Here is a 26,539-nt window from a genome sequence, read left to right as displayed (position 1 = left end):
TTGTGATAAGCAACATGGAATATGTAAAATCTCTGTGGGAACCTCTGGTCTATATTGTAGTCTATATTGTAATAGTAGCTACATAGTAATGGTATATGTAGTAACTAAAAGTGCAGCAGGGAGACTAAATTTAAAGTCTGCTGAAGGGCCTCCACAATCTGGGCAATCTGTGAAAGGACTGTACATAATGAATGTTGTCCCTCTTTGAAACCAAATGCTTAAATCTCATTTTCACTCTCTGTTCTCTCAAACTGAGGTTGTCAAATTGGTGCCAAGTAAGACAAGTTTATAATATATATTGTGTACCTTAGAAGTTGGTGGATGCTAGTTCCACTCAATTTAACTGTGTTGCTTTTGAGGACAATTTGTTCTGACCTGGAGTGTGAAGCCTGTATATGAATCAGCTGGTTTAAATATGTCACCAGAAGAACTTATATGAATGATTTTCCTATTAATTCAAGCAACTCCAGGGGGGTGGGAAAACATGTTTACACAGAACCAGTTAATGAGAATATTGGTACACCTACTGCTTGATTTCCCTTCCCCAATGCCGCTGAAGAAATATCTTATGTTTAAATTACTTGTCTTGGACCCAGGAGAGGTGGGATCCATTCTTGAGGTTGTTTTTCAGCCTTTCTATAAGACTTTGGACAGATCAACTCTCTTTTCTGTGTCTTTTTTTTTTTTTTTTCCTGATGTGTAAAATGGGGATAACTGTAATTATCTATCTATTAGTAAGTTACTTTTTGAAAGTATTGGAGCTTACAGTCTCAAGAAAGTGTGAAGTATTAACAAAGCAGAATAAGATCATCATGCTGAATAACACATTTGAGAAAATTGTAGCCTTCTGTTTGAAAGATGCACTTTGATTTGTTGTTCAGGTGTAATTTTGTCTATGCATGTATATCCAGCATTTTTCATTTTAACTGTACAAATTACCTATGTAGATTTTATTGATAAGAGCTCTGAAACACATGTGGCCATGCAAGTCATATAGCATTCTTGTCCCTGACTGGATAAGCTAACTCTTAAATATAAAGGAAAGATGTTTTCATTTTCCATGAAGAAGTAGAAGATTAAGACAACTTTAAACAGTTACAGTTCTTTTTTCTGGGTGGATTTGCTAGCAAAATTACTCACAAGTTAATGAGTAAGGCTGTATTCATTTAATTTATTTTGTACAAAGGAATTCTATACCATTTTATTTGACAGCTGTGAGGTTGGGTATTTGGTTTATCTGAAAGCTTTGGAGCTCTGGTAAGGTATTTAAAAATTTAATCCAGAGTATGGAACAGAGAACTGTACTGGCAGGCAAGGGAGGTAAGCCCATATTCTATATTTTAATTTGGGTGTAGAGTGTGTCTTACAAATAAATAAAAGCTATGTTTACAAAGACACTATCCTCATACGAATAATGGTTAAATTAAAATGCGAAGCCAAACTTGCGCAAATTTACTATGCAAGATCTACCTGTGAAGTGCTTGGTATATTCTGCTATTAGAGAGGAAATATCCAATCCATATAAAAGCAAGAAAACAATAAAAAGTCATTAGTTGTGTTTTGTGACCTCTCAGGCATAATTAGATGTTGTCTGAGTCACCTGTGCGGTGTTATAAGGAGGTATGTTGCAGAGAATACAAATACAGAACACTCAGGCTGGTCATAAATAGTTATGCCAATTTTGATTGTAGTGCAGTTTTCTGTATATATCCTCCAAGGTACAGTAAAAAAGAAGTCTACCATTTTAATGAATGTTTCTTGTGTTTAGAGAAAGACGATATAGTCAAGCATAGGTCATCTATAGCCCTTAGTATCAGCTGTAGCATACATGCCATTATATCACAATACCATTTTATCCCTCATGATCTTTGATCAGTGCTAATGATCAAAGTTTGCGTGGCAGCCAAGAGAATCATGAGACAGTAGATATTTATAGCTTATGGCCAATTCTGATTACTCTATAGCAGCTTTCCCAGTGTTCTGTAGTTTGATTGATGTCATTGGCATGCTTCAGCATTCAGAATATATCAAATAAATTTGCTATGCTTTGAACATGAAAGGGAAGTAAAACACTGATAATTTAAGAAACCAGAAAAGTGGGGGAGATAGGAGGTACACATTACTGCATGTCCTTTGGCAACTAACACCATACAATGCTTAGCAATACAGTGCATGCATGCAAATTGCTAAGCATCCTCTTTAATGCAAGGCTTTACTTCCAGTGTAAGAGTGTTGCTATTCAAAGGGGCTGATAAATGAAATCTGAACTGCATATGCTGCAATGGAGAGGAGGACAGGAGCAAGAGACAGCTGGCTAGGGTGAATGCTTTACAAGCAGAAGCCTTTCAGTTCCATCAATCAGACAACGTGAAAGGCCCAAATCCAAAGACACCAGCATCCCACCCCCTTTGATCCCGATCCTAATAGTGTGACAGTCACTGATGGAAATGCATTACAAAGTGAGAATGGTCCATTTTGTTCCTTCCTTTTCTGAGAGTCTGTATTTATCAGATTTAACTAGTTAATGATTCTGCCCTCTCTCTTCTGCATGCCACGAGGAATCTCTCTGCAGAGGTGACAATTGTTTATAGTCAATGGGCAGTTAAAGCGTAAGCAATCCATGGGATCTGTAGGAGCTGTTTTGCAGGTCTGAAAGCCTTGCAAAGGGTTAAGCATCAACTCGCTTCAAAATCGATGGCAAAATTATACATATGTTTTCCTCATTGAGACAGTATTTGGTTGAGACCTACGAGGCCATGCCGTGGATATGTGGATAGCATATTGATTCTAGTGAAAGCGAATGTTGTGGTGGCCTTGTGCTGAGGCTGTGGCTCTGGTTTTAGGAAATGTGTGTTCTGTGCCTGTCCCTACCTGCAGCCTTTGTGTCTCTCTCAGCGCTTTCTGCCAACAAGAAGCCCAAGGTTGCCCACCAAATAAGGTTTCCCTACTTGCGAGTCTACAAGCACAGTTGCAGCATGTCTTTGAGCTCACATGGCACCTTGTCTGCCCAAATACATCAGTCATATCACCACGTATAAATTACCTGTGAAGACACTTAGGTGGACCTACTGAAGAGAGGTAAAGCATGCCCTGCTCATGGATATGCCCAAAGATGCTCTGGGCAGTACCAACTATATGGTCTCAGGCCCTTTAGATTTTTGTGGTGTAAGCTGCCCATGTGCAAAATGGGTGTTACAAAATATTCCTTTGTCTGTCATGTTTGTGTAAGCTTTTTTGGGATACCTGTATATACCTAGTACCTAGCTCAAGGGCTCTGATTCTAAGTCCTACAATAATGAAAATAATACTTCTGTGTGAAGAAGTGCTTGTGAGACCTGTCCCTCTGTCTGTAAAAGTCACTGTCTCATTTTTTCCAGTGTGTAACATCTTACTGTCAGGCTTTCTTACTGATGTGCAAATGTGAATGTTTGTGTGATAATAAAGAATTGGACAGTACACTTGGGTGATCTCTTTTGCTTTTTTCTTCTTTAAAAGCAATTTTCATGGCAGTGAGTATTATAACAATAGAGTTAAGCTATGTCATTAATTTCCATAGATGGTGGATGGAGAATGTTAAATTCTAGGCACCTGAGTGGATCATCAAACTCTTCTACCACATAATGATTCTAAATAATCATATTCATCATAATTAGTACCGTTAATAATGTTAAAAATAAACACTTGTACCTCAGACCATTAGTAATAGTAATCTTGTCATCGTCCATGAAAATTACTAGACCTGGTTATTTTTCACAGTGGGGCACAGATATGAGATATATAATTAAAATATTAATTACATATTTGATAGAGCTTTGACTATCATTATTATATTACCATTGGCCTCATTATAATACTTTCAATATATTACCTTGTATATATTGTGTTTAATAAAGTGTTAAAAAGTGACTTTGGGTTTCTGAGATCAATATATGTTAGAAAGAAAAATGTATGTGAATCCAGAAGTAGGGAAGAAATGGGATTCAAACTGTGGTTAAATGAATTTCTGTCATTCAACCCTGTACTGAGAGGTGACACAAAGCTGACACAAAGCTAATCCTAGTCATAAATCCCCAAAATAGAATTTAAGTGATACTTGTGTGATATTTAATCGTTATTTTTACCTGAATAGATTAAATGAAAAGAGTACAAGTTAGATGAATGGGAGAGATGAGCTTGAGAAAATAATAGTGTATTCTGAAGTTTTTTGCTCTTCGGTACGAGTTTCTTCTGTTAATCTAAACAGGAGATCTTTTAATGTACACAGAGGCAAGGAGTGCTTTTGCATGCTAAACTGAATTAGTATAAGCAAAGAGCAGGTGTAATATGAGGATAAATAATAGTGACATAGCACTTTTTATTAAAAATCATGGTGCATTTAAGATTGAAAAATCTTTTGTCAGGAGTTTATTTTCTTGTTTTCATGGTGTTTAATTGCCCGTTTATTCCTTACCTGTCTGTAATGGAGTTTTGCAGGATTAAGTTTGTCGCTGTTATTTGAAAATGGTGTAATAATTTTTCTGTTATGAACTAATGTTTCACGTTGTTTCAGAGCAGGGCATATTTACTCTAAAAGTAAATACTTTAGAAGGAAAACACAGACCTCAGTACGATGTCTGTATCCATGTAATCCTGAAAGATTTTGAGGAGTTCTCAAAGATGCAGGTCCTGTTCTCTGCTCCAATTCCTTGCTTAGCAACATTCAGTGGATTTCTTGGTACCTTTCAGGAATGGAAAATCTCTGGATCTGAGTATAGTCATTGCCTTCCTTTTACTATGGAAAAGGACAAGAATACATTTTTCCTTTTTTTAAAAGTATTTTTCAGTACTTTTTTTTACTGTTGCTTTAAAACAATATCAAAAGACATCGTTTCCAGATTCAACAAGAATAGATAACAAAAGGCTTCTATTCAGTTTTTTAATATTTTCTTAAAGAAAATTTCGTATACATTTATCCCAAAACACTTCCACAACTTCTGAAGCTTAATGGATACTTAAATAATGAAGTTACTAAACTTTGGTGTAAACAAACAAATAAAGCCCCTAAACCCACATAACCAGGTTATCTTTGAAGGATAGAGGAAGACATTTTCTAAATATAGCACTGTCAGATGACCAAAAAGAGTTCTCTACAATTTCTGCCAATGTTGAGAAGCTTGTTCCACCAACGTGGTAAGAAAGGAGTGAAAGTATCATTTGCTTGGGAGCAGCTGATGGCCGCACAAACTAAGAACTTTGGTTTTCCCTGAATTCTAATTTATGAGTTAAACAAATTAAAGATCCCAGGCTTGCCTTCAGCTCTGTGTGTGTGTTTGCATGCTACCCTAGTATTGATTCCAGGTTAAACTTCTCATATCCTGGTGATTGAGCAAAATCTGGGGTGAAGTAGTCCCATCCTCCTTGTGCTTCAGAGCACTGAGGCACAGTGCCTGTTTTCCCATGAAGATGGCATTCAGGCAGCCAGCTTTTACCACCTACCCATTAACAGCTGTAAGGGTATAATATGGTGGAAATTTTCGTTCAAACTCCTCCTCCTGAATAGTCAGGTTTCCTACTCAAACTAAGTCTCCTCTATTGTACAGATTTGCACACATGGAAAGTAATTTCTTTCAGAATTAAGCAGTAATAATAAAACCTTATAATCTGCTTCACACCAGATATTATAAGTGTGATTGTAAACAAAACCTTATCACCTGCTTTAAACCTGATAGCACAAGCAATGGTAGCACTACGATTTCTTTTTGGTTCAACCCAATTTACTGACTTTATTGAGACAGAGTATGGCTACTTTCCCTCTCAACATATCTGATATTTTAGAAGGTTTTGGGGAGAGGATGCTTTGAATTCTAAACAAATCTAGAGCACTCCTTTTAATAGTGTGGGATATCTCCTCTCGTAAACCATTAACTGAGTCATAGTCAATGTAGGGTAGTCAAATGAGGACAGTCAATATAAGTTCAAGTTTCTGACTGTCCAGAAAGTAATGAAACTCTTCCAACAGATTGGGAAAGCAGCTGATTAACAAACTTTGCCAAAATGCTATTTTGGATGCTTTCTGTGCTATAGATTTCTCTCGGACTAAAAATGACTCAAATTTTTTCAGTATCGTTTTTGAGGCTTTTTATAATTTTTACATTTACCCAAAGCTACTCAAGTATGACATCCAGTGGAAGGGTTTCAAAGTTTAGGACAGAAAAAAGTTTTGTCATTAAATGGAATTTTCCTTGTAGAAATAAGATTATTATTCTCAGTAAATGGAAGATAATCTCTTCCAGATTTCAGAGCTGGCGTGACTGAAGGCCTGGACTTTGGAGGAGGCTGATGAACCTAATAAAATCTCTATGAAAAATTAAACTCTTCATTAGATCCTCCTTGTCACTAAGGCTTATTATAGCCGCTTACTTGGGATTAGCACAGACAGAATGTGTTTAATATGTTATTAAACTAGCTAGATTTACATTAATTTTGTCCCTATTTGTGTTAGTGTATCAGGGAAAAACCTGATATGTTCTATATGTACATGATTTTGTTTTGCTTAAATAAGTTTGGTAGCAGATTTTTGTTATGATGTCTAAGGCATAATTTGAGATTTTAAAATTTAATGTAAAGATTATTATGTAATTCCCATCTTCCCTGAAAAAAAGGAAACTTCATTTTACTACATCCCTTGATACTCTGAGGTATTGCCGTTTAATACAGGAGTTTACTTGGATCGTTTATTGATTCCTCAAATGGTATTGTGGTAATGTGTAAGAATAGCAACAGCATATATTAAAACATCTTTATAATCAGAATAATAATGAAGAGTCTGTAGATATGAGAATCCCAAAGTTTTCCCAATGCTTTAATAAGTACTGAGCTACCATTACAATTCCTGAATTATTCAGAGCTATAATTTGGAGTCACGAGGCTTTAGTATGCTGTAGATGTAGCATTAAGGCTTCCAGGGTCATGGTAGATATTAAAAATTGTTATGGAGAGATCTAGATTGCTAATCACACAATAGCAGAAATGTTGTGTAGTTCCCTAGAATTACAAATAATTTAACAGGATATGACCATTGCTAAGTCCCCTCCCTGCCATACCCCAAAACACAGTATGTGCAGCAATGTTTCTGTGAAAATAAATGGGTGCAAAATGTCCTCAAGTGTATGTCTCAAGAATCCTATAAGCAGTGGAATAAGAGGAGCAGAGCATATACAGAAAAAAGCCTCCTCATGGACTAGTATGACAGTAACTAACCACTACACTGAAGTTATAATTATAATTTTGTCATGAGAGTAGAGAAGTCAAGGTTTCACAAGAAAAAAAATCTATTTACAGGAAAATATTATGCTTTTCATTTGATAGAAAAAGTAATTATTGCGAAGGGACCCATGGAAGATCTTGAAGACAGTCACCCTCCTTTTAATAAGTGCTTGTGGCAGCTAAGTGGGGATCAGGAGTATTCTTTATCAGGTTTGCATTCAAGTAGTACTAAATATATGCAGGTAGGAATTAAATAGTATCTGAGTTTAATTAAAATTATAAAAAAAAAAAGGGGAGAAGAATGGTTGGTAGACTGCTCGACTGCATTTTAACCAGTAACCTCAGACCCTAATTAGAAATGCTTTTCATATCTCCTCCATGCAAGGGCTTAATCTGACGTGAGTCTGTGAGCGAGGGCTTGGGGGACCAGTGTTAATTCTGCATTCGATCTTGGTTTGTATGGAGACAGGCAATGCTGATTGACCGAGTTGCAGCACAGATCCCATGACCTTGCTGGGATTTTCATGTGAGGTGTTAATTGAGAGGGTGGGTTAATCTTTGAGCATCATTGTCCCCGAGCTGAGGACAAAGTTTGTGCTCTCTGTTTCCTTACTCAACAGTATATTTGATCTCTACCTCCTCCCCTTTATAACAGTTTAGCAATCCTGCAGAAAATTCGCTTTTGATAAATTTATTGGTGGAAGATTATTTCTTGCTGGTTTTGTTTGATTTTTATGATCTTGTTTTGGAGAAAGAGTGGTTAACTGGGATTAAACCCAAAATATCCTTCTCTTCACTGTCCCTTGTTCAGTCCACCCCAATGAGACTATCATTTCGGGTGGGGGGACTGACATCTTGAGATTGATTGTACTTGAGAAAACTACAAGTCATGATTTCAAAGTTATTTTGTCTGAGTGCTGGGAAAATATAAGCTCTTTTTATTGCTCCTGGGTGGAAAGCCTAAAATAATTGCAAAAACAAAGAGATATTACAGGGGACAGAGCTTTTATAATAATATACGGGTTAGAGTTTTCATACTGGATTTGTGTAATGCAAGGAAAGACAGCCCTGTAGTTTTGCTTTTTTTTTTATAAATAATGAATGGCTTTTTTTCTTCATGTGTTGTTTTACAGGCCTGTCATTTCCAGTGTAAGAAGTAAATTTTTACTCTGGGCAGGACTAATGTATACTGGCTGACCTTAAATATGACTCCCAAGTGAGCAGGATGGTAGTTAAAAGCGGCAGAAGCAATGGAGCTCGCACAGGAAATGCTGTGAACCAACAGTGATAAAATAGCACAAATGATAGCTGTCCTTGACACGCAAAGGATTTCTCTTACTTGCTTTATTGCACCAGCTGTAGATGAGTTTAATTACAATGCTTCAAAACCAAAACTCCATTTGGAACGTTTTTGCAAAGCACAGGCAACTTTTGCAAAGCCCCGGCAGTGCTCTGTGCCTACCCTCGGCCAGAGCCCTGGCGCAGGAGGGAAGGAGTCCTGTGTGCTTTGGGACCCTGAGGGGAGGATGGTGTTTGGGTCTGGCTGGGTGGCTGTGAAAAACACGCAGTAAAAAAGGGATGCCATGGTTTTTACATGCCTGACTTGGCGGTTGTGTGGCCTTTATGAGGTGGTTTCTACCTAAGTGATGCTCTTGCCTGTCCCAGGATCATTCCAGAGAAGGTCTATGGCAGACTGAGATATTTCCGTGCAGTGTCACAGGATAAAGTGTGATGCCTTGATGCCACCAAGTTGTGATTCAGTGCAGACCTGGCCTTACAACTTTCAAGTTTTCTTAAATAATTCTGTGGAAAAATCACAATCCTTTTTGCCTTTATAGGGATATTGTGAGATTTTTTTTGGTTTGTTTTTTGGTGTTTATTTTTGCTGTTTTTTTTTTTTGTTTTTTTTGAGGAAATGGCACCACATTACAGGAGAGTAACTTAAATCAGCAAGGATTTCATAGCTTCCTTGGCTGGATGGAAAGCTACAGGTCAGCTTTTGGATTTATATCCCTATATAGGTTCCTGTTGTACAGTTTCTTGTAGCAATAGTCAGCAGTCTTCTAAGGCTGTTACACCAGATTGTATTTTTCTTTTTTAAAGTTTAAGAATATTGATAGAAACTCAGTGGGAGCTAGGAAATGCTGGCGTTTGCTTCGGCGTCTATATCTTCCTTTGAAGCGAGGTATTGGAGCCCAGCTCGCCTGAGCTTGGGATTCACCGAGAGCCAGGAGCCGGGAGAGCTGGTGCTTCTCACAGTCTTCCCTCAAGATGCTCCAACTCTGTGATCCTGGCCATGTCTCTACCATGCTTATGCTATTAAAATCCACCCAAGTGTTATCTGGGTAATTGCTGACCACTATCTTAAGCCACCCTGCAGTCTTTGAGGAAAATTAATTTTGGAGTTGTGAAAAAGACAGAAATTTTTTTTCGGAAAGGATTTGGAGAGTTTGAAATCTGGCTTCTATTCATACTGGAATGAAGTGTGACATTTTCAAATTCTTGGCAGAGGAAAATTATCAAAAAAGCTGCCTTTCAGATTGATCAAAATGGTTTATTCTGGGTTGGACTTGCTTGATTTTATAATCTATCAGAAAAAAACTGAAATCAAAGTAATTTCAAAATAAAAAATCCAAAAGGTCAAAACAAATCCCCATTTCCCAAAAACTCAAAGCAAACAGGCATGATTCATAAATCCACTTTAGTTTTGTGAATCCACATTTTCTAATTCAAAGGGAGGTTACTGATGTTTTTTTTACAAACATGCCTAGATTATTTCTAAGTTGCTTTTGAAGGTGCTGCGAAAACTCCTTCAACCAGGAAGCCACATTTTCATCAGTCGGGTGCACCTGCCTCAGAAAGGAGCACCAAAATGAAGCTGGCTTCTTGGGGTCTTTATTGATTTCCAGGATTTGATGAATTTCAGTAAAATATATGCTTATGGCCTGCTTGTTTTGCATGAGAGGTGATGTTTGTAGCAAAACCAACTTATATGGGCTACAGAAATGCAGTCTACTGTTTGTGTTAATCGTAGATGGTTTTTGAAAGGATATCCTTAATCATTGGGGTGATATTAGTATTTTCAAGGTTGCACAATAGTAATAGCTATTTTTTCACAATATGATTAACTTCTGTCTAAATGTAACTGCTTTTTTAAAAGTAATTACTGCTTAGTATAAAAATAATATGTAAAAAGGAGTTTTTTAACTATTTTTGGTGAAACTATGAGATTCTTAAGGACTTAAGATGTTTCCCTAGGTAAGACTCAAGGCTTGTGCCCTCTTCCATTAAGAAAAAGGAAAACTTTGAACTATTCTTCCCTCTTGTCCTTATTGGTGGGTACAGAAAGACCCTGTTTATTCTTTTGGGGTAATTAGGTGCATTTCTGAAGTTGATAGAAGGAAGGATGAGGACAATTAGGAACAAGGTGTAAGATATTTTCCCTTCACAAGCCACAAAGACATTAATGGAAGAAACCAACAGCCCAGTGTGGTGTGCTTGGGCACAACAAGGTACAGGAAAACCTGAGGGCATGCAAGTCTTCAAAGCTGGAGGTGGAAGTAGAGTAGCAGCAAGGGCCTGAATGGATGCAAGACCCAAGAGAAGAGCTGCTTAGGTGTCCAGGCTCTGTGTAGGTTGCAATGATCTGCTGTATCGTTTTGTATGGAAGAGCAGTTCTCCTTTGCTGTTGGTGGAATTAAGTGATGGAGTGACCTGCAGCCTGAAGGTTTGTTGTTGGATGCTGCGTCTCTAAGAGTGTTTGAGGTTGGCCTTTTCTGTAGTCAAAGACGAGACATCTTCTCTATAGACTTACTATAACTCTGTATTAGGCAATTAGTGAAAGTTCTCCTGTGTAATTTTGGACAAAGTACAAAATGATTTGTGTAGCAGGTGAATTATCAGTTTCATCTTTGGGGCATTAGTCCTAATGGTCTTACAGTACTTGTTTGTTGTTTTCTGTCACTGCCTTAATTTGTTTTTTAAAAATACCACTGATTCTGTATTTATAGAAATTGCCTCACCTCATTGCGCTAGATGATCTTGCCAGTTAAAATATGTTTGGCCCAGCATAAGGAAGCGGTCTTATGGTACGTTCCATCTGTGTGATGTACTTTGCCTGTAAGTAATAACAAAAGGCTTCATTAGAGAGCTAATCAACTCCCTCACCTTTGAGACCTAAAGTAATCATGTATTTCATATGCACATCTATAAGAATGAGACTAGTAATCGCATATAGGAGAAACTGTCTTTAACCGACGCCAGGCAAAGGAAGCAGGTGGTGTAGCTGGCTTCCTCCTGTACAGGGTTTGCCTCTTAATCCCGAGCCCTTCTTTCAATAAAGTTTTACTTCGGCTTCTTGCAGAAAAAGGGTTTCGGAAGCTGGGTAAACAGAGCCTGAGCCTGCACGAAGGGGATTAAGAAGGAGAGGCAGGAGTGGAAGGGAAAATGAGGATATGACAGAGGCCATAGTGAGTTCAAACAAAATTTGGCCTGCAGAACGCAGAAGAAATCCCACTGGTGACAGGTGCCATCTTGTGGGTCATTCTGCCACGCTGCCTCCTGCCACTTTTTATAACGAGAAGGGATAAAGGAGGACTGGGTTCTTAGAGGCTTCGAATTGGAAAAGTAATTCAAAGGGATGTGAACATGGTTGGCTTCAGGGTTTGCATGATACTGTAAACATCAATACTTTGCTTGTCAGCACTCTATGCTATTTAAGAATGCTAAAGTCTGCTATAAATAGAGACTATGTGCGTGTCTAGAAACATGTAATCATAAATAGTATGAATGATAATCAAATTATTTTTACTTTATAGTAATGCAAATAAAATATTCATGCATCATGTAGGCCTAAGAAAGGTTACAGCCTGAAAACTGTGCTAATTAAAATATAATAGCACCGAGGAGTATATGTAAGAGTTACTAATGTCCGTATTTTCCGTCTTTCCTTTAAGATCTTATCTTTAATGAATACATAAAAATGCAATGGTTAGCTGGTACTTTAGCTCTGTGTTTTTTCAGGAAATTTATTTTGAAGGAATGTGCAAAAATAATCACAGCATCTACTAAGACAAAATCAAATGTACTATGATAAAGTATATATAAATTTTTAAAGGAAAATATAGTATTTCAGCCATGACCCTGAATTCCATCAAAAAATTAGGACATCATTAATTCTTAAAGGTTTAATGGTTTAAAAGAAAAAATTAAAACAATATTTCAGTCAAACATGATGGCATATTTCAGTATTATTTTTACACCAAATTTGAGGGTCAAATTTTTTGGGGTTAGAACTTGGTTTTATAAATTACTAAATTTAAGTACTGTCAGACAAACCAAGGCAAACTTGGAACTAGCCTTAATTGCCTTTTCCCATGTTCATACTCTTGTCCAAATTATGTTGCCCTTTTGTGGACATTTATGAAACAAAATTACACTAGAATGAATGAGCAGTAAGTAAAGCAAGCTTCAGGCTGATGCATACAAAAATTCTAAACATGCTGAAGAGTAAGTATTTATGTAGCATTTATGCCAGATGTCAAATAAAGAATATAATCTTATCTGGGTAGGGAAGAGCAGCAGTGCCATCTGAGAGTGCCCATCACATCTATAGGTGAGCTCTATTAAGGATTTGTAAGGAGAAAGCAAATCCATGAAAATGTCAAGTAAATTTGACTGATTAATGCATTTGAAAAGAATCTTTATTCCTTTGCAAGCATTCCGTCATTATGAGGAATATGAAGATCATCGAATGCATTATTCTGTCCCCATGATTCGCTTATCCCTGGTTGTGAATCAGTGCATGAGACTTGACTGTGAATGGCTGGAGTCAATGGCTGTATTGTGCATGGGCATAATTTGTGGTGATGGAAAGTGAGCTCAGTCGTAATATCATTTAGCCATCTAAACTTAGGAAGTTGCATAAATGTGGCTGTGCTCGAAGCTTGCTCTGTGAAACACTTCTTTGCATGTAAAAAAAATTATATACATATTCAGATGCTTAAGGGCAATGAAAAACTTTTGGACGTGCGTTTTGCTCAGTTATTCAAGAAATTAAAAATTATTTGTGATAAAACTTCTTGACGGTTAATTATGACATTTTAATGGAGAAAGCCTTGAATTCTTTCACAGGGTTATAAAAACAAATTAATGTTAAATATGACATTTTCCTTTGGATTTATGACATATTCCCGGCCCCTCCCTCACCCCACACAACGCATACAAAAGGAGGTATTAAGAGAAAAACAGAGATGTTGTGTGTTCTGTTATGAACAAGCTTTGTGATCTCATCCCAAGGTTTTATCCAAGCTTGAACCATCTGGCTTTGAGCTGGGGAAAAGCATGTTAGCTCTCCCCCAGAATTTCAGTGTCAGGGAGAAGGGGCAGAGTGCTTGCGCTTAGTGCCAGGCCCCCTTTCCTCCTCTCCACAACCCTGCTAGAAAGACAGGAGTCAGGCACTGAAAAGCATACCAGGCATTTTTAAACACAACCCTGACATTTCCTCAGCATTTCCATAGCTAAGGCTTTCCTCCTCCCCATCCCCCTACCCCCTCTTTCAATCAAATAAGGCACCCGCTCTCTCATGCCTAGTGCAAAGAAGGAAAGGGAGGAGGGGGGGGGAAAAGTTGGCAATTTAATTCAAACAAAAGAAGCTTGAAATCTATAAGCACAGCAACTCCGAGGCTTCTGGCAAATAGAATTCTAATTAGTATGCTGCTATTTTTCTTTTAGACAGATGAGGGATGCCCCCTATTGACTCTAGCAGGCAGGCTGGTTTAAAAAAAAAAAAAAAAAAAAAAAAAAAAAGAGGGGGGCAGGTGGGGGCTAGCCAGCAAACACTGCAGATTGCAAATTATATCGCAAACCCTGCCAAGTCCCAGCTCTTGGCATCAGATTTTTAATGACACCCTGGAAAAGGGAAAAAGAAGCCCTCAGCTAAGGGATAAAAATGAGGGGTTTTACACTGTGATAAGTCTTTGCTTAAAACCCAAATGGCCAAGCACACATTAGGGTTTTAAAATATTCATAGATAGAAGTGAAAATGAGGATATGAGGATGTACATTTGTTGCTTGGTCAATTGACAACTCATTCTGCATATTAATAAAAGGGATGATCTAATTTTAAAGGGACAGTCTGTCTTTTTTAACCATGACTTTTTGAGTGTTATGAAGCTGAGGGCAAAACATCACAGACGAGGCCAGCGATGACACAGAATGTTGTTTGCTTTTGATGTAGACCTGGTACTAACTACTACTTTGCTCAGGAATTCTGGGGTCTCTAAAAATACGATACCCTTCTTGTATAGTCTCTCTGATGTATGGCTGCTGAACACTTTGATTTTTTTTCTCTCTTTTTTTTTTTTTTTTTTTTTTTTTTTGCAGTGCATGAGGCCCTTCACAGTTGTAGGATTTTATCCACAAACAGTCAGACCATCACAGAGATGGAAGCCATTTCTTTTAATAATTAGGCCACCTTCTGTTCCAGAGAACTGCTTTTGGCATGCCTACCTCGAAATAATGTTTTTTTTTAATATCACACTATATCTCCTCCCCCCCCCCCAATGCTATACAGTAAGTGTTCACAACAGTGTGAGTTCATATTAATATTACATACACTACCTTAGTTCCACACTAATGGAAATCTCTTTGACCAAAGCTTTAAAAAATAAATCTGAGCCCATGCATCTCAAGTACTTCTGTTCAAGATTCACTGTTTGTGTTTGCTTTTTTTTTTTTTTTTAAAAATCCACTTTGAGTCCTTTATACCTGGAAATCCTAGTCACAATTAATGTCATGAATGTGTGTGTCTACCCTGAGTCATGGTTAAGCAGTTAAATACCAAAGGAACTCTGCCTGTTAATAATTAAAAATGCAAAACTGAACTCAAAATTATTTGCATTTACAAAACTGTAGGCACTACAAAGGGAGACTGTGTTGATACCAGTCTCAAAAGTCACAGTTAATATTAATTATCTTTAAATACACACCCGTATACAAATGAAGCACTAACTCAGCTCATGCAGCTAGCAGTATTTCTAACACAGGGCTTTAGACTTGCTGTAGATTTCTATGGCATCCTTTAGGCTGCGTACCTGCAAAAATGATGCTTACGTGATCATTTGCTTTACCTGTCAGTCCTCTCCTAGTATTGTTGCTTTTTTCAACTGGATTTGACAGAAGGGCAGAAATGTCAGTGTTAATTAAGTTCTTGTAAGTTTAGGGAAAATCGGTAGAGGAGAGAAACCCGAATGAGTGCCCCCATGGAGCGGAAGGTGGGCAGGACTCAACCTTTCCACGCTCGCTTTGGGAACAGCTGGCGGGCTGCAGCATCTCCTCGTATGTCCTGAACAGAGCGTATGGTAAGGATATAGATGAGGAACAAGGGCTAAAGGACAGAAATCTGTAGGAAACCAGGTGAGCATAATTTAGATGTGAGTTTTTTAGTACGAGCAGCTAGCTTACGTTTTCTGACATCTAGCCTTTTTTCAGAGCAGTAATTGTGTTGCCTTTGTAAGGAAAAATTGATGCTGGTATTAATAAAGTCTGCTAATCACCATTAAAAACAGAGTATTATCCCTATAACAAGACTATAGTGTTACTAAATGTGCCCTCAAAGTTTATATTTAAAGATACAAATGTGCTAAATTTCCAGAGTGGGGTGTTTCATTATGTGGATCCCATTAAAATTATCAAGTTCATGTAATTGGAAAAGTGATTCCACCACAGTGTGAATGACACAAAGAAACTTGTTTTAGTTGAACACTACCTGTGTTCTCCTACTGAACAATTTTTAAAGAACAGGAACTGAAACACAAGGTATCGAAGGGAAAGGGTGAAGTAGGACAGACTGGAATGGCATTTCTCAGCACACTGATGAATTAGTCTTGGTGCAGAAGACAAGTGTCCAGACAGTGACATTGCTTGCATTTATTCCAGGAAGGGAGAAGAAAACCAGTCCATAAAGCTCCCATTAATTTATCAGAAACTTCCCAGGGTGACCTCTTGGCAGGAGCTAACTGCAGTGTACCTCTCTGGTAGTGGTGGCTATAAGTCAATGGGAACAATTATTGATGTTATGAGAGTGTATGGTTTAATCTATATAGGGCAACATATAATCTAAAAAAATATATCTAAAGTAAAAATATGGTGGGGTCTAGCTAATTTAATTTGAATGCCATTGACTTCAAGGGGAACAGGATCAAGTCCTTTGTATAATTCTTATGTGCTATTTTGTTTGCATGGCAGTTTGAGAAGCAAGCTTGAGAGATCTTGAAAATTTATAACCTGTGTTTCTGGTATTTTGTTGATATACATAGAAACAGAACTTGTTAAAAAAACTTTAAGATTTTGGCTTAATTGTATCTACTGAAATTGAGTTCCACAGGCAAATTAGGTATGCTTAAAGAGGGGGGGTGGGAGGAAGAAATGTTTTATTTCTTTTGACAGTTGATCCAATATTAACTGTACATATCTACTTAGCAGAATTATACAGTCAAAGCATTAAACTCAAGTGTAAACTTGAACTGCATTTATTGAACACTAGGCATCCAATTAATAGATGCATTAGATTACAAAAAATGATTTATGCAAAAGGAAGAGTTGAAGTGGCTGTGTAACCCATTCTATCTTTAATGACCCACCCCTGCGGGAAGAAGAAAAGCTAAAGTTTGAAGGCATCAGGGGAGCTCCAGGTGAGAGTACCAAGTATTGCTCTCAAGTGGTTCAGAACTGTTGTAGGAAGAGTCCGTGCCCTATCAGTTACTAAAACTTGCAATTATCTCCTTCAGTAAATGTTTTTGGTGGAAAAGAATTTTCTTCTCCTTTTCTCATGGACCAGTTATATTCAGTTTGCAGGTGAAGGAAGATGACAAGTAATTTTAGCACCCAGTGGCTTAAAGGAGTTCAAATGACCAGTAAAGTCATATTAACTTGTCAAGTTGACCAGTATTTTCTGCCATTGAAACAGCAGAATGGATGGCTGGAGACAATAAAATTGTTTCAATTATACTGCATTAAGCATCTTCACGAAGAAGTGAAAATGCAGAAAGCAAAGAGGAGAGGATCTAGGAGATGTACTCAACAATGACAAGAATTTCACTGGGACTCATTTGAGTGAATGCCCCATTAGGGAGAGATATTCGAAGAAATATCTACTGAAGGTACAGGAGGCTAATTTGTAATTGAATACCCCAAAACTACAGCAGCAATAACTTACTCTTAAATATTAATGGCAGTCTAGAAAAAGAAAGGCCAATATTCTGAAAAATGTGACAGGGACCTTGATCATGTCACTAGCCTTTAATATGGGACAAAACAAATGCTCATGCTGTCTGAGAGTTGCCAGGCTCAGCATTTCCTAGAGTTTCCTACTTGAGAGAGCTGTTTTGCTCCCAACACATACAGATAAAAACTTCACTTGCAAGCAAATATGAGGCAGTTATAACTCAGCAGCACATAGTAAACCTCTGATGCCCTTTAAGAGCCTTAGCAAATGAGTTTCTCAGTTTTTGTTATCTAATGTAGGAGTTGGTAGATGACCATGCTTTATCCTGTATGTTCATATGATGATGTGGAATGAGCAAGACCGACCTCTTGGTTAAGCAGAGTAGGACCACCTTAAATTCACAGTGAAAAATACCAGTAGTAAAAATTAGATGTTCAGTTGTAAAGGTGTTAAGGGATGTGATACAATGTAATTAAGGGCACAGCTGATTATTTAAAAGAAATATTCTGCCTAAAACCAGCTGTGATGCTTTCTTTAAATCAGGAAAGAGCTATTGCAGAGGGGTGGGTTAATTACAGAAAGTGCGGAGACACAGGTATATGAAGGGTTAGAACAGAGGGGTGGAATAGGTTTGTTTTTTTAGGAAATTCTTATGCTGAAAATTTAAGATACTTAATGAATAGGTGTGCAACCTTCCTTTACTGCCATATACTTATGCAAATAGTTCCATTGATTTTATCAAAAGAGAGAAGGTAGTGAATTTAGTCATAAATGTGAGTAGAAAATATATGGGATCACATTCTTCCATCATCCTCACAGTAAGAATTTCTATAGCTTGCATGTTATAGGCATAATCTCAGTGGGAACAGGGCATTAAGGGAGGATTTTCTGATTGCAGAGGTTGATGAATCTAGGGCTAAAGGGGTAAAGTCACCCCTTTTTCTGTACACTGTCATGGATAACATTATACAAAAACATGCAGGAGCTCTGCCTTTTGCAAATTGAATACATAAAGCCAAGATCCAAAGAAAAGTAATATGGGAATCAGCTCGTGCTCAGAAAAATGTTGCTTGAATAAAACCCCAAATTAGTGCTAGCTCTTGAATATTTGTCAGTCCAAAGCTAGAAGGAAAGTGTCTCCTATGTGTTCCAGTGTATATGACTTTTCTTTACTCACTGGAATGCATTAGAAGAACATCAGGGAAAAAGTTTCAATTGGCAAAAGTGAATGCCAAATATGTATTTTAAGAGGATAAAAATGTTATGAGCATCTACAAACAACTGGCAGAGGGTTTGATATGGTAAGAAAATGGCCACCTATGACCTTGCTCAGATTCAGTTTGACTTTTCACTACTTAAAACAACGTTTCTTTTTATATGCTGGGTTATATATTTTACTCAGCAAAATGTTTGGTTTATTTAAAAAGTATAAAATTGTAGCCAGTCTCTCCATCCAATTTTTTTTTTTTTTTAGAGCACCCACTCCAGTCAGTGTGCTTCACTGTGACCAATAAATCTGGCAGTAAATTATGTATGATTTAAACACACACAGATTTATATTTATGCTTACAATGTCAGTATAATTTTACAGTCAAGACACAGTACATATACTCTGCTGTAAGTACTAGCTTGATATAGTAAACTCAAAAGAGCACATTGGGGGTTAGCAGTTAGAGCTGAAAGTGAAAATCAAGAAACAGCAGTAGTACTGCTTTTGTCTTCAGCATGCTCTTCAAGATGTGAGATGCTTCAGTGGGTGGGAGACCTATGCACCACCCCCCCAATTCTGGGGATAACCCCAGCAGATAGCTTTACAATTACCTTTTCTTAAAATGCCAATTAACCCTTTCAGGGTTTTGTGCCATACTGTGAGCAAGCAGGAGAGGGGCACTCATTTATCCCTTATATTGAACATCATAACCAATTATAAGGGGATTGGGGCGGGAAGAACAGGTCTTATGCTACTGTAGATGTATCTGGAGTGCTTCCTGGGTTTATCCTTGTGTTTTTTAACATTTAGGAGGGTCTGCGGTTTTGTTTTAAAATAAGAATACACCAAAAGTACAAAAATAAAAATGAATGAAGTAAAAACCTACAGATAAAGATGCCACTTCATTGAATGAAATAGAAAAAAAGGCTTCAATTCTCTTTGGCAATATTGTTCATGCTTGTTAAATCTTACCAGCTCACAAGTCAATGACAGTTTTAATTTTATCAAAACGTTCTAGTGTTTATGCTCACAAAAAGTAGCCACTGGTGTAAATCAAGCCTTAACTCTATCAGAGTAATTAATACTAGGCCACTGGGAGACTGAAATTTCATAATAAAAATAACCCCAAATATTAAGGTTCTTATGGGAAATAAAATAGGACTAGGATGAACTAGAATGAAATATTGGTAGAATAAACCTAGAATGGCATTAATTAACCTGAAGATTAACAGCCCATTTAAATATATGTTTTGCTACTTGGACTCTGATCCTTCACATCTCACATGGAGATTGACTCTTCCACGGGATCCCATTTGGGTAATTGTTATTCAACATGAGTGAAAATTAGAGAAATAGTCATGTTGGTTAGTAGCAGGTCACATTTTGGCAGTGTTTTTTGGATGCATTTAACTGAACCTTTGACTTGTAAGTTTTTGGACTACTTTGTAAAAGCAAGTTATTTATCTTGTCATTTACATAAGAAAGGCAAGAAAGAAGAAAAGGTAAATGTGCTAAATTTGTTAGGGGGTTTTAGGTATGTAAGTAGGTAATACTTTCAAAAATTTTGGTAGCTCCTATTAATCTGTATCTGTAACCTTTCTACATCCTGTACTTTCAGGGACCAGAGGAAAGAGGAAAACCCTGAAGTTTCTGATCACAAACACTTCCATCTTCTGGTTCAGGGTAAAACGCTTCACAGAAGCTCTGTGATTGCAAATAATTGAGTTCAAGCTGCTTGTTTTGCTAAGGAAGAGTTGATGTGTATGGAACTGAGACTGGTTGCAAGCTTTTAAGCAAAAGCTGAACTGTGACAACTTATTTTTAGGTGGAGGAGAAAGAATATGGGAAGATGTAGACTTGTGGGCCTGTACATTGACAGCCTCACCTCCCTGAAACAACGATCCACACATTAGGACAGGATAGGTGTCACCCTTGCCACAGAAGGTGCAGCTGTGCTCTGGTCTGTGATTCCTCCACATGTTTAGCTCTGAGCAGGGGGAATTTGGTTGAAGTAGATGCAACTAAATAAGTTATGAAATGGACTTGGACCAATGAAAGGAAGATGACAGTTATGTTGATTTTTGAGCAAAATAACTTAATACAGCTCAATCTCATGCAGAATATTTGCTTGTCTTTGTAGAAGTACAATGTTCAGTGTCTTTGGTACTGGATCAAGCCCTCAAATGAGATAGGGATAGATTTTCCTTCTGTTCTCAGAAGGCTCAAGGCTGAGCACTACCAAACAAATAATATGAAAGTAATGATCTGTTCTGCACTCAACATTTTAGCCAATGTTTAGTTTCAAGGTAGGCTCTTAAATTATTTGTTATGCAAGTGCAAACTCTTGGTGATGCACTGAAAGGAAAATTTCCATTATAAAGTTTTTGCAGTCAACAATCATCAGGTACTTGACAATGAATGAGAATCAACATTTGCTTTGTGAGACTTTGAACATGCTGAAAAGGTAAAATGATTATGCCATCTTCCCCATTATTAGGTGCATGCATCTCCTGTTTAGAGTAATACAAAAAAATAGCCATGATAAAACCAAAGGCTATTTTGGTGGCACATGCATTTTAAGAAGCACAGCACCTACTGAATTAGAGATTTGTAAACATTTATGGATTTAAAAAAAGATTATGTATGTGTCCTTTATATATGTACACACACATATATATATATATATCTTGTGGGGCAGGTAGATTTATATAAACATAGGTATGTCAATCTTGAACTGCATGCAAGAGTGTTTACTGCACACGTTAGATGTATATATTTAAAATAAAATGTGTCTTCTGGAACTAAGACAAAAATAAGTACCTTTACTTTATCTAAGTCCCCGCCTTTACCTGCCATGCAAGAGAGGGACGGAAAATGGTATGGATTTCATACAGGAAAGAGAAAGTGCTATTAAGGTCTTGACAAAAGGAAGGAAGAAGTGTCTGTCACTGCTTTAACTGCTTTCTAGATCTAACACAACATCAGAACTCTGGGTGATCATACATGCTACCTATGGTGCAATAGTGAGGTATAGCAGGGTAAATGAAGTATAGTTTTAGCAGCTCCTGACAGTGTAGGTAGAGAAATAGGGGTCTATTATAATGATTTCCCATGGAGATGCATGCCAATCAAGGGGAGAAAAGAACCTTTGAAGGTCATCACCAAGGAGAATTACATATTATACTTTTTCTGGCACCCCAGTTTGATCATAATGCTCAAGAAAATAGTAGGAAGATATAGGTACTGTGCACAAGCACATACACCTATATGCATTGGTTTGCCGCGTACTTAATAATATCTGTTTTTTTCAACACCTGGACTTATAATGGATTCTCTTTAGACAGGCAGAGCAGAGGAAGATGAGATGTTTGAGTCATGTCTTGCAGGGAGAGGGTGAGAGCCTGGAGATGGTGATTCTGCAAGATTGAATAACACAAACATAACTATAGGGTGGGAGGTTGTTGTAGCATTGCTGAAATGTCCCTGATGGGCATACTTGCAGGTTAACCAGACAACAAGAGCGTTAGGCAACACTTTCCATCATGCCATTAGCAGTGTTTCGCCACCTAATTGATGCCTTTACATCATCATGCTAGATTGTGCTTCAAAGTTTGTAGCTAGTTTTCCATCTGTGTGTTTATTTTTTAGTTCCATAAAATATTACTCAAAGGGGCTATGTTTTGTATTTTTCACATAACGCTTGTGTGCATGATACTCAGCTGCAAATTTTGTTTATTTCTGAATTATTTAGCTTTTTAATCTGATTGTGTTTAATTGCCTTAATTGTTCTTTAAATTATTGTATGCCCTACAGAAGAGTCTATATTTTAGGAGTTAAGGGTAAAAAATTAGTAAATTTTTTTTTTTTATATATATAAAAACTGTGCTAGGCTATAGCACTGATCATGCCATATATTCTGTCTGTTAAGGTTGCCTATACCTTCTCTAATGATTCTAAATTTTTAACAGTTAGCAAAATACAATTATCTCCTTGTTAAAATAAACATCCTTCAATGTGAGGAAACATAAAAAGGCTACTGAATTCATACATATTTTAAAAACATAAAACATGTGTGTTAATAAAGCCACTTTAAAGTGAATACATCAACATATTATATAAATTATTTTCTCACTCCCTGCATCCTCTCCCCTCCATCCTGATATCAGTCATAGGTAGTAACTAATCTGTAAGGAAAAGTTGAGGAGAACAGAGAGGAAGAGAAAGCTACAATTTTCCTTCTTGGATTGAAAAAGCTTTGTACAGTGTTAATGAAAGACTGTTTCTTCTGGGGAAGAAATGCTAATGTGAAATTTTCTTTTTCTTTCCACACAGTCATACATTAGAGATATTTGTAGCAGAGGAGATGCAGACTGCAATAGGTGGATGGATATTTACCCAAGAAAATTTGAGCCATGCCCTTTCATTTTCAGAGAGCCGCTACCTAATCTCAGTGTAGCATCAAGACAAAGGACACCTCATTCCGTTTGCGCCTGCCCTGCAAAAAAAAAAAAAAGGAAGGGGGGGGTAGAGAAGAGAAAACCCACAACCCTTTGTGAATGCTATTAGAATAATGGTCTGGGGGAAAAAAAGATAAAATACAAATTTCACTCCGATCTGGGTTGGATTACTTCCCCATGCCCCTGCCTTTATTGAGCGATTTGGAGTTTCATTAGAATTCAGAATTCCTGCAGAAAGAAAAACCACAGTGGCACGGACTTCTCTTTCAAGGGGATTGCAGGCTGACCCATCAAAATGAAAAGGCTCAATGTTTTGCTGACAGGTCCCTGAGCAGGCCTGAGTGACAGCTTCATTTCAGCACTTCTCAGATGAGATTTGAATTGGGGGGTGGAGGATGTAGTAGGAGAGAGACTTTGTTTCCTAAAAAGTGTCAGTGTCAAACTCTGCAGTTCAAGTTCTAGTGTCTGAGGTACAAAACCAAGTCAGAAATCATCTTAGGCTTGCCTGCTTCCCAATTTATTATTAATGTCTCTCTAATATTAGCACACATGAAGCTTCATTTAAATCTTAGAGTTCATGTCGAGTGTGCATTGTTCCTTTTATTGGAAATAAAAAAAGTAGAAGGAGATGGATTAAAGTACAGTGAACTGCTGTATAACGTCTGCATGAAAGATTATTTAGTGGCATTTTTCTGTTGCAATAACCAAAACATCAGTGAGAGCCTGATCCTACCTCCTCTGTAGTCTGTGGGAATAGCAGAAAATTTCTTCTTATAAATTGAACTAGGTCTTTCTGCCTACAAAATAAACGTGGATAAGAAAATACCTGAAGGTGTTCTCAGTTTAGTTTGAAGTTCAAAAAGCAGTTCTGTGTGTACTGCATGATATCCCAAATGAGCAACTTTTTATAGTTTATCTCAATAGAAAAAATGGTGAAAACTTGCAAACCTGTCCCTGCCATACAGGCATTTGGAACCAGAGAAGCATCTTAACCTGTTCATATAAATGAAGTAAAATTAATTCACTTTGGACTTGTTCAATTACTAAAGGTCAATTAGATATGTATAGGGACATTAGTAATTTTTTTTCCTAAAAGTTTATTTCATTTTTGAGGTATCAGTTATTGGTATTCACAGCTTTTATCAATTATATTTCCTTTCCTTCTTTTTTTTCTTCTACATATTAATGTGTTTCTTTGGTGTGAGTACAAAATTCAATTGGTTCAGTTTGCTTTTAGGAGCCACCACTAATAGAAGGACAGAAAAAAAGTGAACCTAACTTTTAAGATTAATATTAGAAATTGAGGTCTGAATATATGGATCTTCCCAGTAACATTTATCTTTATACCTTATTCCTATATCTTATGATGTCACCCTGTCAGTAGCTGTCACAAAATAAGATACTATTCCATAGCAGAAGTCTGTTCTTGACATTCAAATCCTTTTCCTATCCTATATATGGAGAATTTTTTAAAAGAAAAAAAAAAAAAGTCTGAAAACACCCCCAGCATATTCCCATAAGGAAGTTAAAGAAATGCAGACAACTCTGCACTTTTGGCACAGTTAGATATGACTATCAATTGTATTTTATATATTGTATTCACTTTGGAACAAATTCTACTCTGATTTATATTGATGGAAAACTGTAGCAACTTCAGCAAAGCTACAGCCTTTTCCATGTAGGTAGCAAAGGAGATTTGGGTGCTGTAAGAGAGAAGTATATTAAGCTTTAATTCTTATGTGAATGTGATGAACAGCGTTGCGTTACTGTGGTTGTACTGTAAGTGTTTCTATTGAATGCAACAGCCAATAGTGACATAAAATCCATGTAAGAGGTCGGAGTGGAAGTTAGGACCATCCTGAGGAAGCTTCCTCTTGTAAACTTTTTGCTAGTTGTTCATGGCTTGCTTTTCTTTACACAAGTCCATGCGTTTGAAAAATGGGGAGTGAGGACACTAAAACTAAAAAACCTGCCAAAGCTTCATTTAAATCTTGTCCTACTTCTGCGTTTTAAGAAATCTTACTATTTTTAGGTTCTATGGACTATTAAGCGCAGAGCAAAAACTCACTTTGCTCAAAACAAGCCTCATTGTGTAAAAAGTACATGTCTTTTATGGAGCAGGAAATAATACTTCCCTCTGATCCTAGTGAAGCCCTGAATTATTACTTTACTTTCATAATGTGCTTTTATAGTAAAGTTTTTCTGTCTTGTGAAGATCATGGGCCAATTTCAGGTCTGAAGCCAAAAGGAATAATATATTTATTTATCCCAGGTAAGAATTTGGCTCCAGACATTTAAAAGGATTAATTCAGCTACAGCATGGTTTTGAGATTAAGTATGCAATGAAAAATTGTTCCAATATAGACGCACAAATTTCTCCTCCATTCATATTCAAATCAATAAATGAATTCAACTGACTTTGTAATAGCAATAGGGAGATGGGGATGAGAAAGGGCTCATTTAAAAAAATACCTAAACCGTAAAATTATATATTGCGGTTTTTGAGGATCTTACTTGAGACTCCAACATACTTCTCAAACATAGAGACTGGCAACAGGATACTAAGAACAATAAGGTGAACACTTAGAGAAACACAGAGTTAGAAGAGGAATATACTGTACTGAAATTTAAGACAAACAGGTCAAGTCCAGGTAGGGTAGAGTATGCATGCTTGATGGATAAATATGCTATTTGGATCTTGTAAAGCCAAAATGGACAAAATATTAGTAAATCTCACTAGGAAAAAATCCTGTGCTGATTTAATTCGTTGATGTTCCTGTCCTTTGCACGACTTCATAAAAAAGTACCAATATCGAGTATGAGCAACCATGTAAACTAAAGTCTGTGAATTGTGATTTGCTGGGATTCAGCCTATGGATCAGTGGCAAAGCCATGAGTTGAATCTACTGCCAGTCCAGGGCACTGTCAAAAATTGGTGGTTGTTCAAGCTTTGTACTGAGAAACTTGTGTTCTGACTTTTTCTTGCTTCCCTGTACAGATAAAAGCTGGGAAGTGTGGCTGGAAGTTGTGTGCTATGTTTTCTGAGTACCTGCCTGAGCTAATGAGAAAGGAAGGGCACGAGAGGACTTGGCAGTGCATGTCCCATGCACAAACATCCCCCTGTTCTCTTTTCCACTCTCTCCTCCAAACTTCCCCCCCTCTTTCACATGCTCATTGAAACTGGTTTGCGTAAATCTCATGTGCTAAAGTGGAGTTTAGAGCAATAAGGTGGGCAAAGTTGAAGGAGATACCTGCAAGCTCTGCTCCCGACTCATCCTCTTCATTAATGTCAGGTCACAAAGGTAGCTGCAGTGAGACAACAAATCACTCCCATGTTCGAGCCAGGCTAGATCTGTTCTGCTTTACTCCTTTATGTAGTCTTCCCAGTTTCAACAGGGATGC

General features: G+C 37.3%; 1 long non-coding RNA gene across 2 annotated transcripts; it reads right to left on the bottom strand.

Annotated features, from left to right (window-relative positions):
• Window positions 1-1,053: 1,053 nt before the first annotated feature.
• Window positions 1,054-26,539, bottom strand: LOC116961899. 2 transcript variants are annotated; one of them, XR_004407210.2, is made up of 4 exons: window positions 26,389-26,539; window positions 23,076-23,175; window positions 11,268-11,362; window positions 1,054-4,771 (listed from the first exon to the last, which is right to left on the bottom strand). It is a non-coding gene; the product is annotated as an uncharacterized LOC116961899 (long non-coding RNA). The 2 variants fall into 2 exon arrangements; XR_004407211.1 differs by lacking the exon at window positions 1,054-4,771 and adding an exon at window positions 8,572-9,832.

Source organism: Tyto alba, unplaced genomic scaffold (genome assembly GCF_018691265.1).
Source record: "Tyto alba isolate M040663 unplaced genomic scaffold, T.alba_DEE_v4.0 Super-Scaffold_41, whole genome shotgun sequence".
NCBI lineage: Eukaryota > Metazoa > Chordata > Aves > Strigiformes > Tytonidae > Tyto > Tyto alba.
Note: the sequence above shows the minus strand (reverse complement) of the source record. Positions and strands in the feature narration are given on the sequence as shown.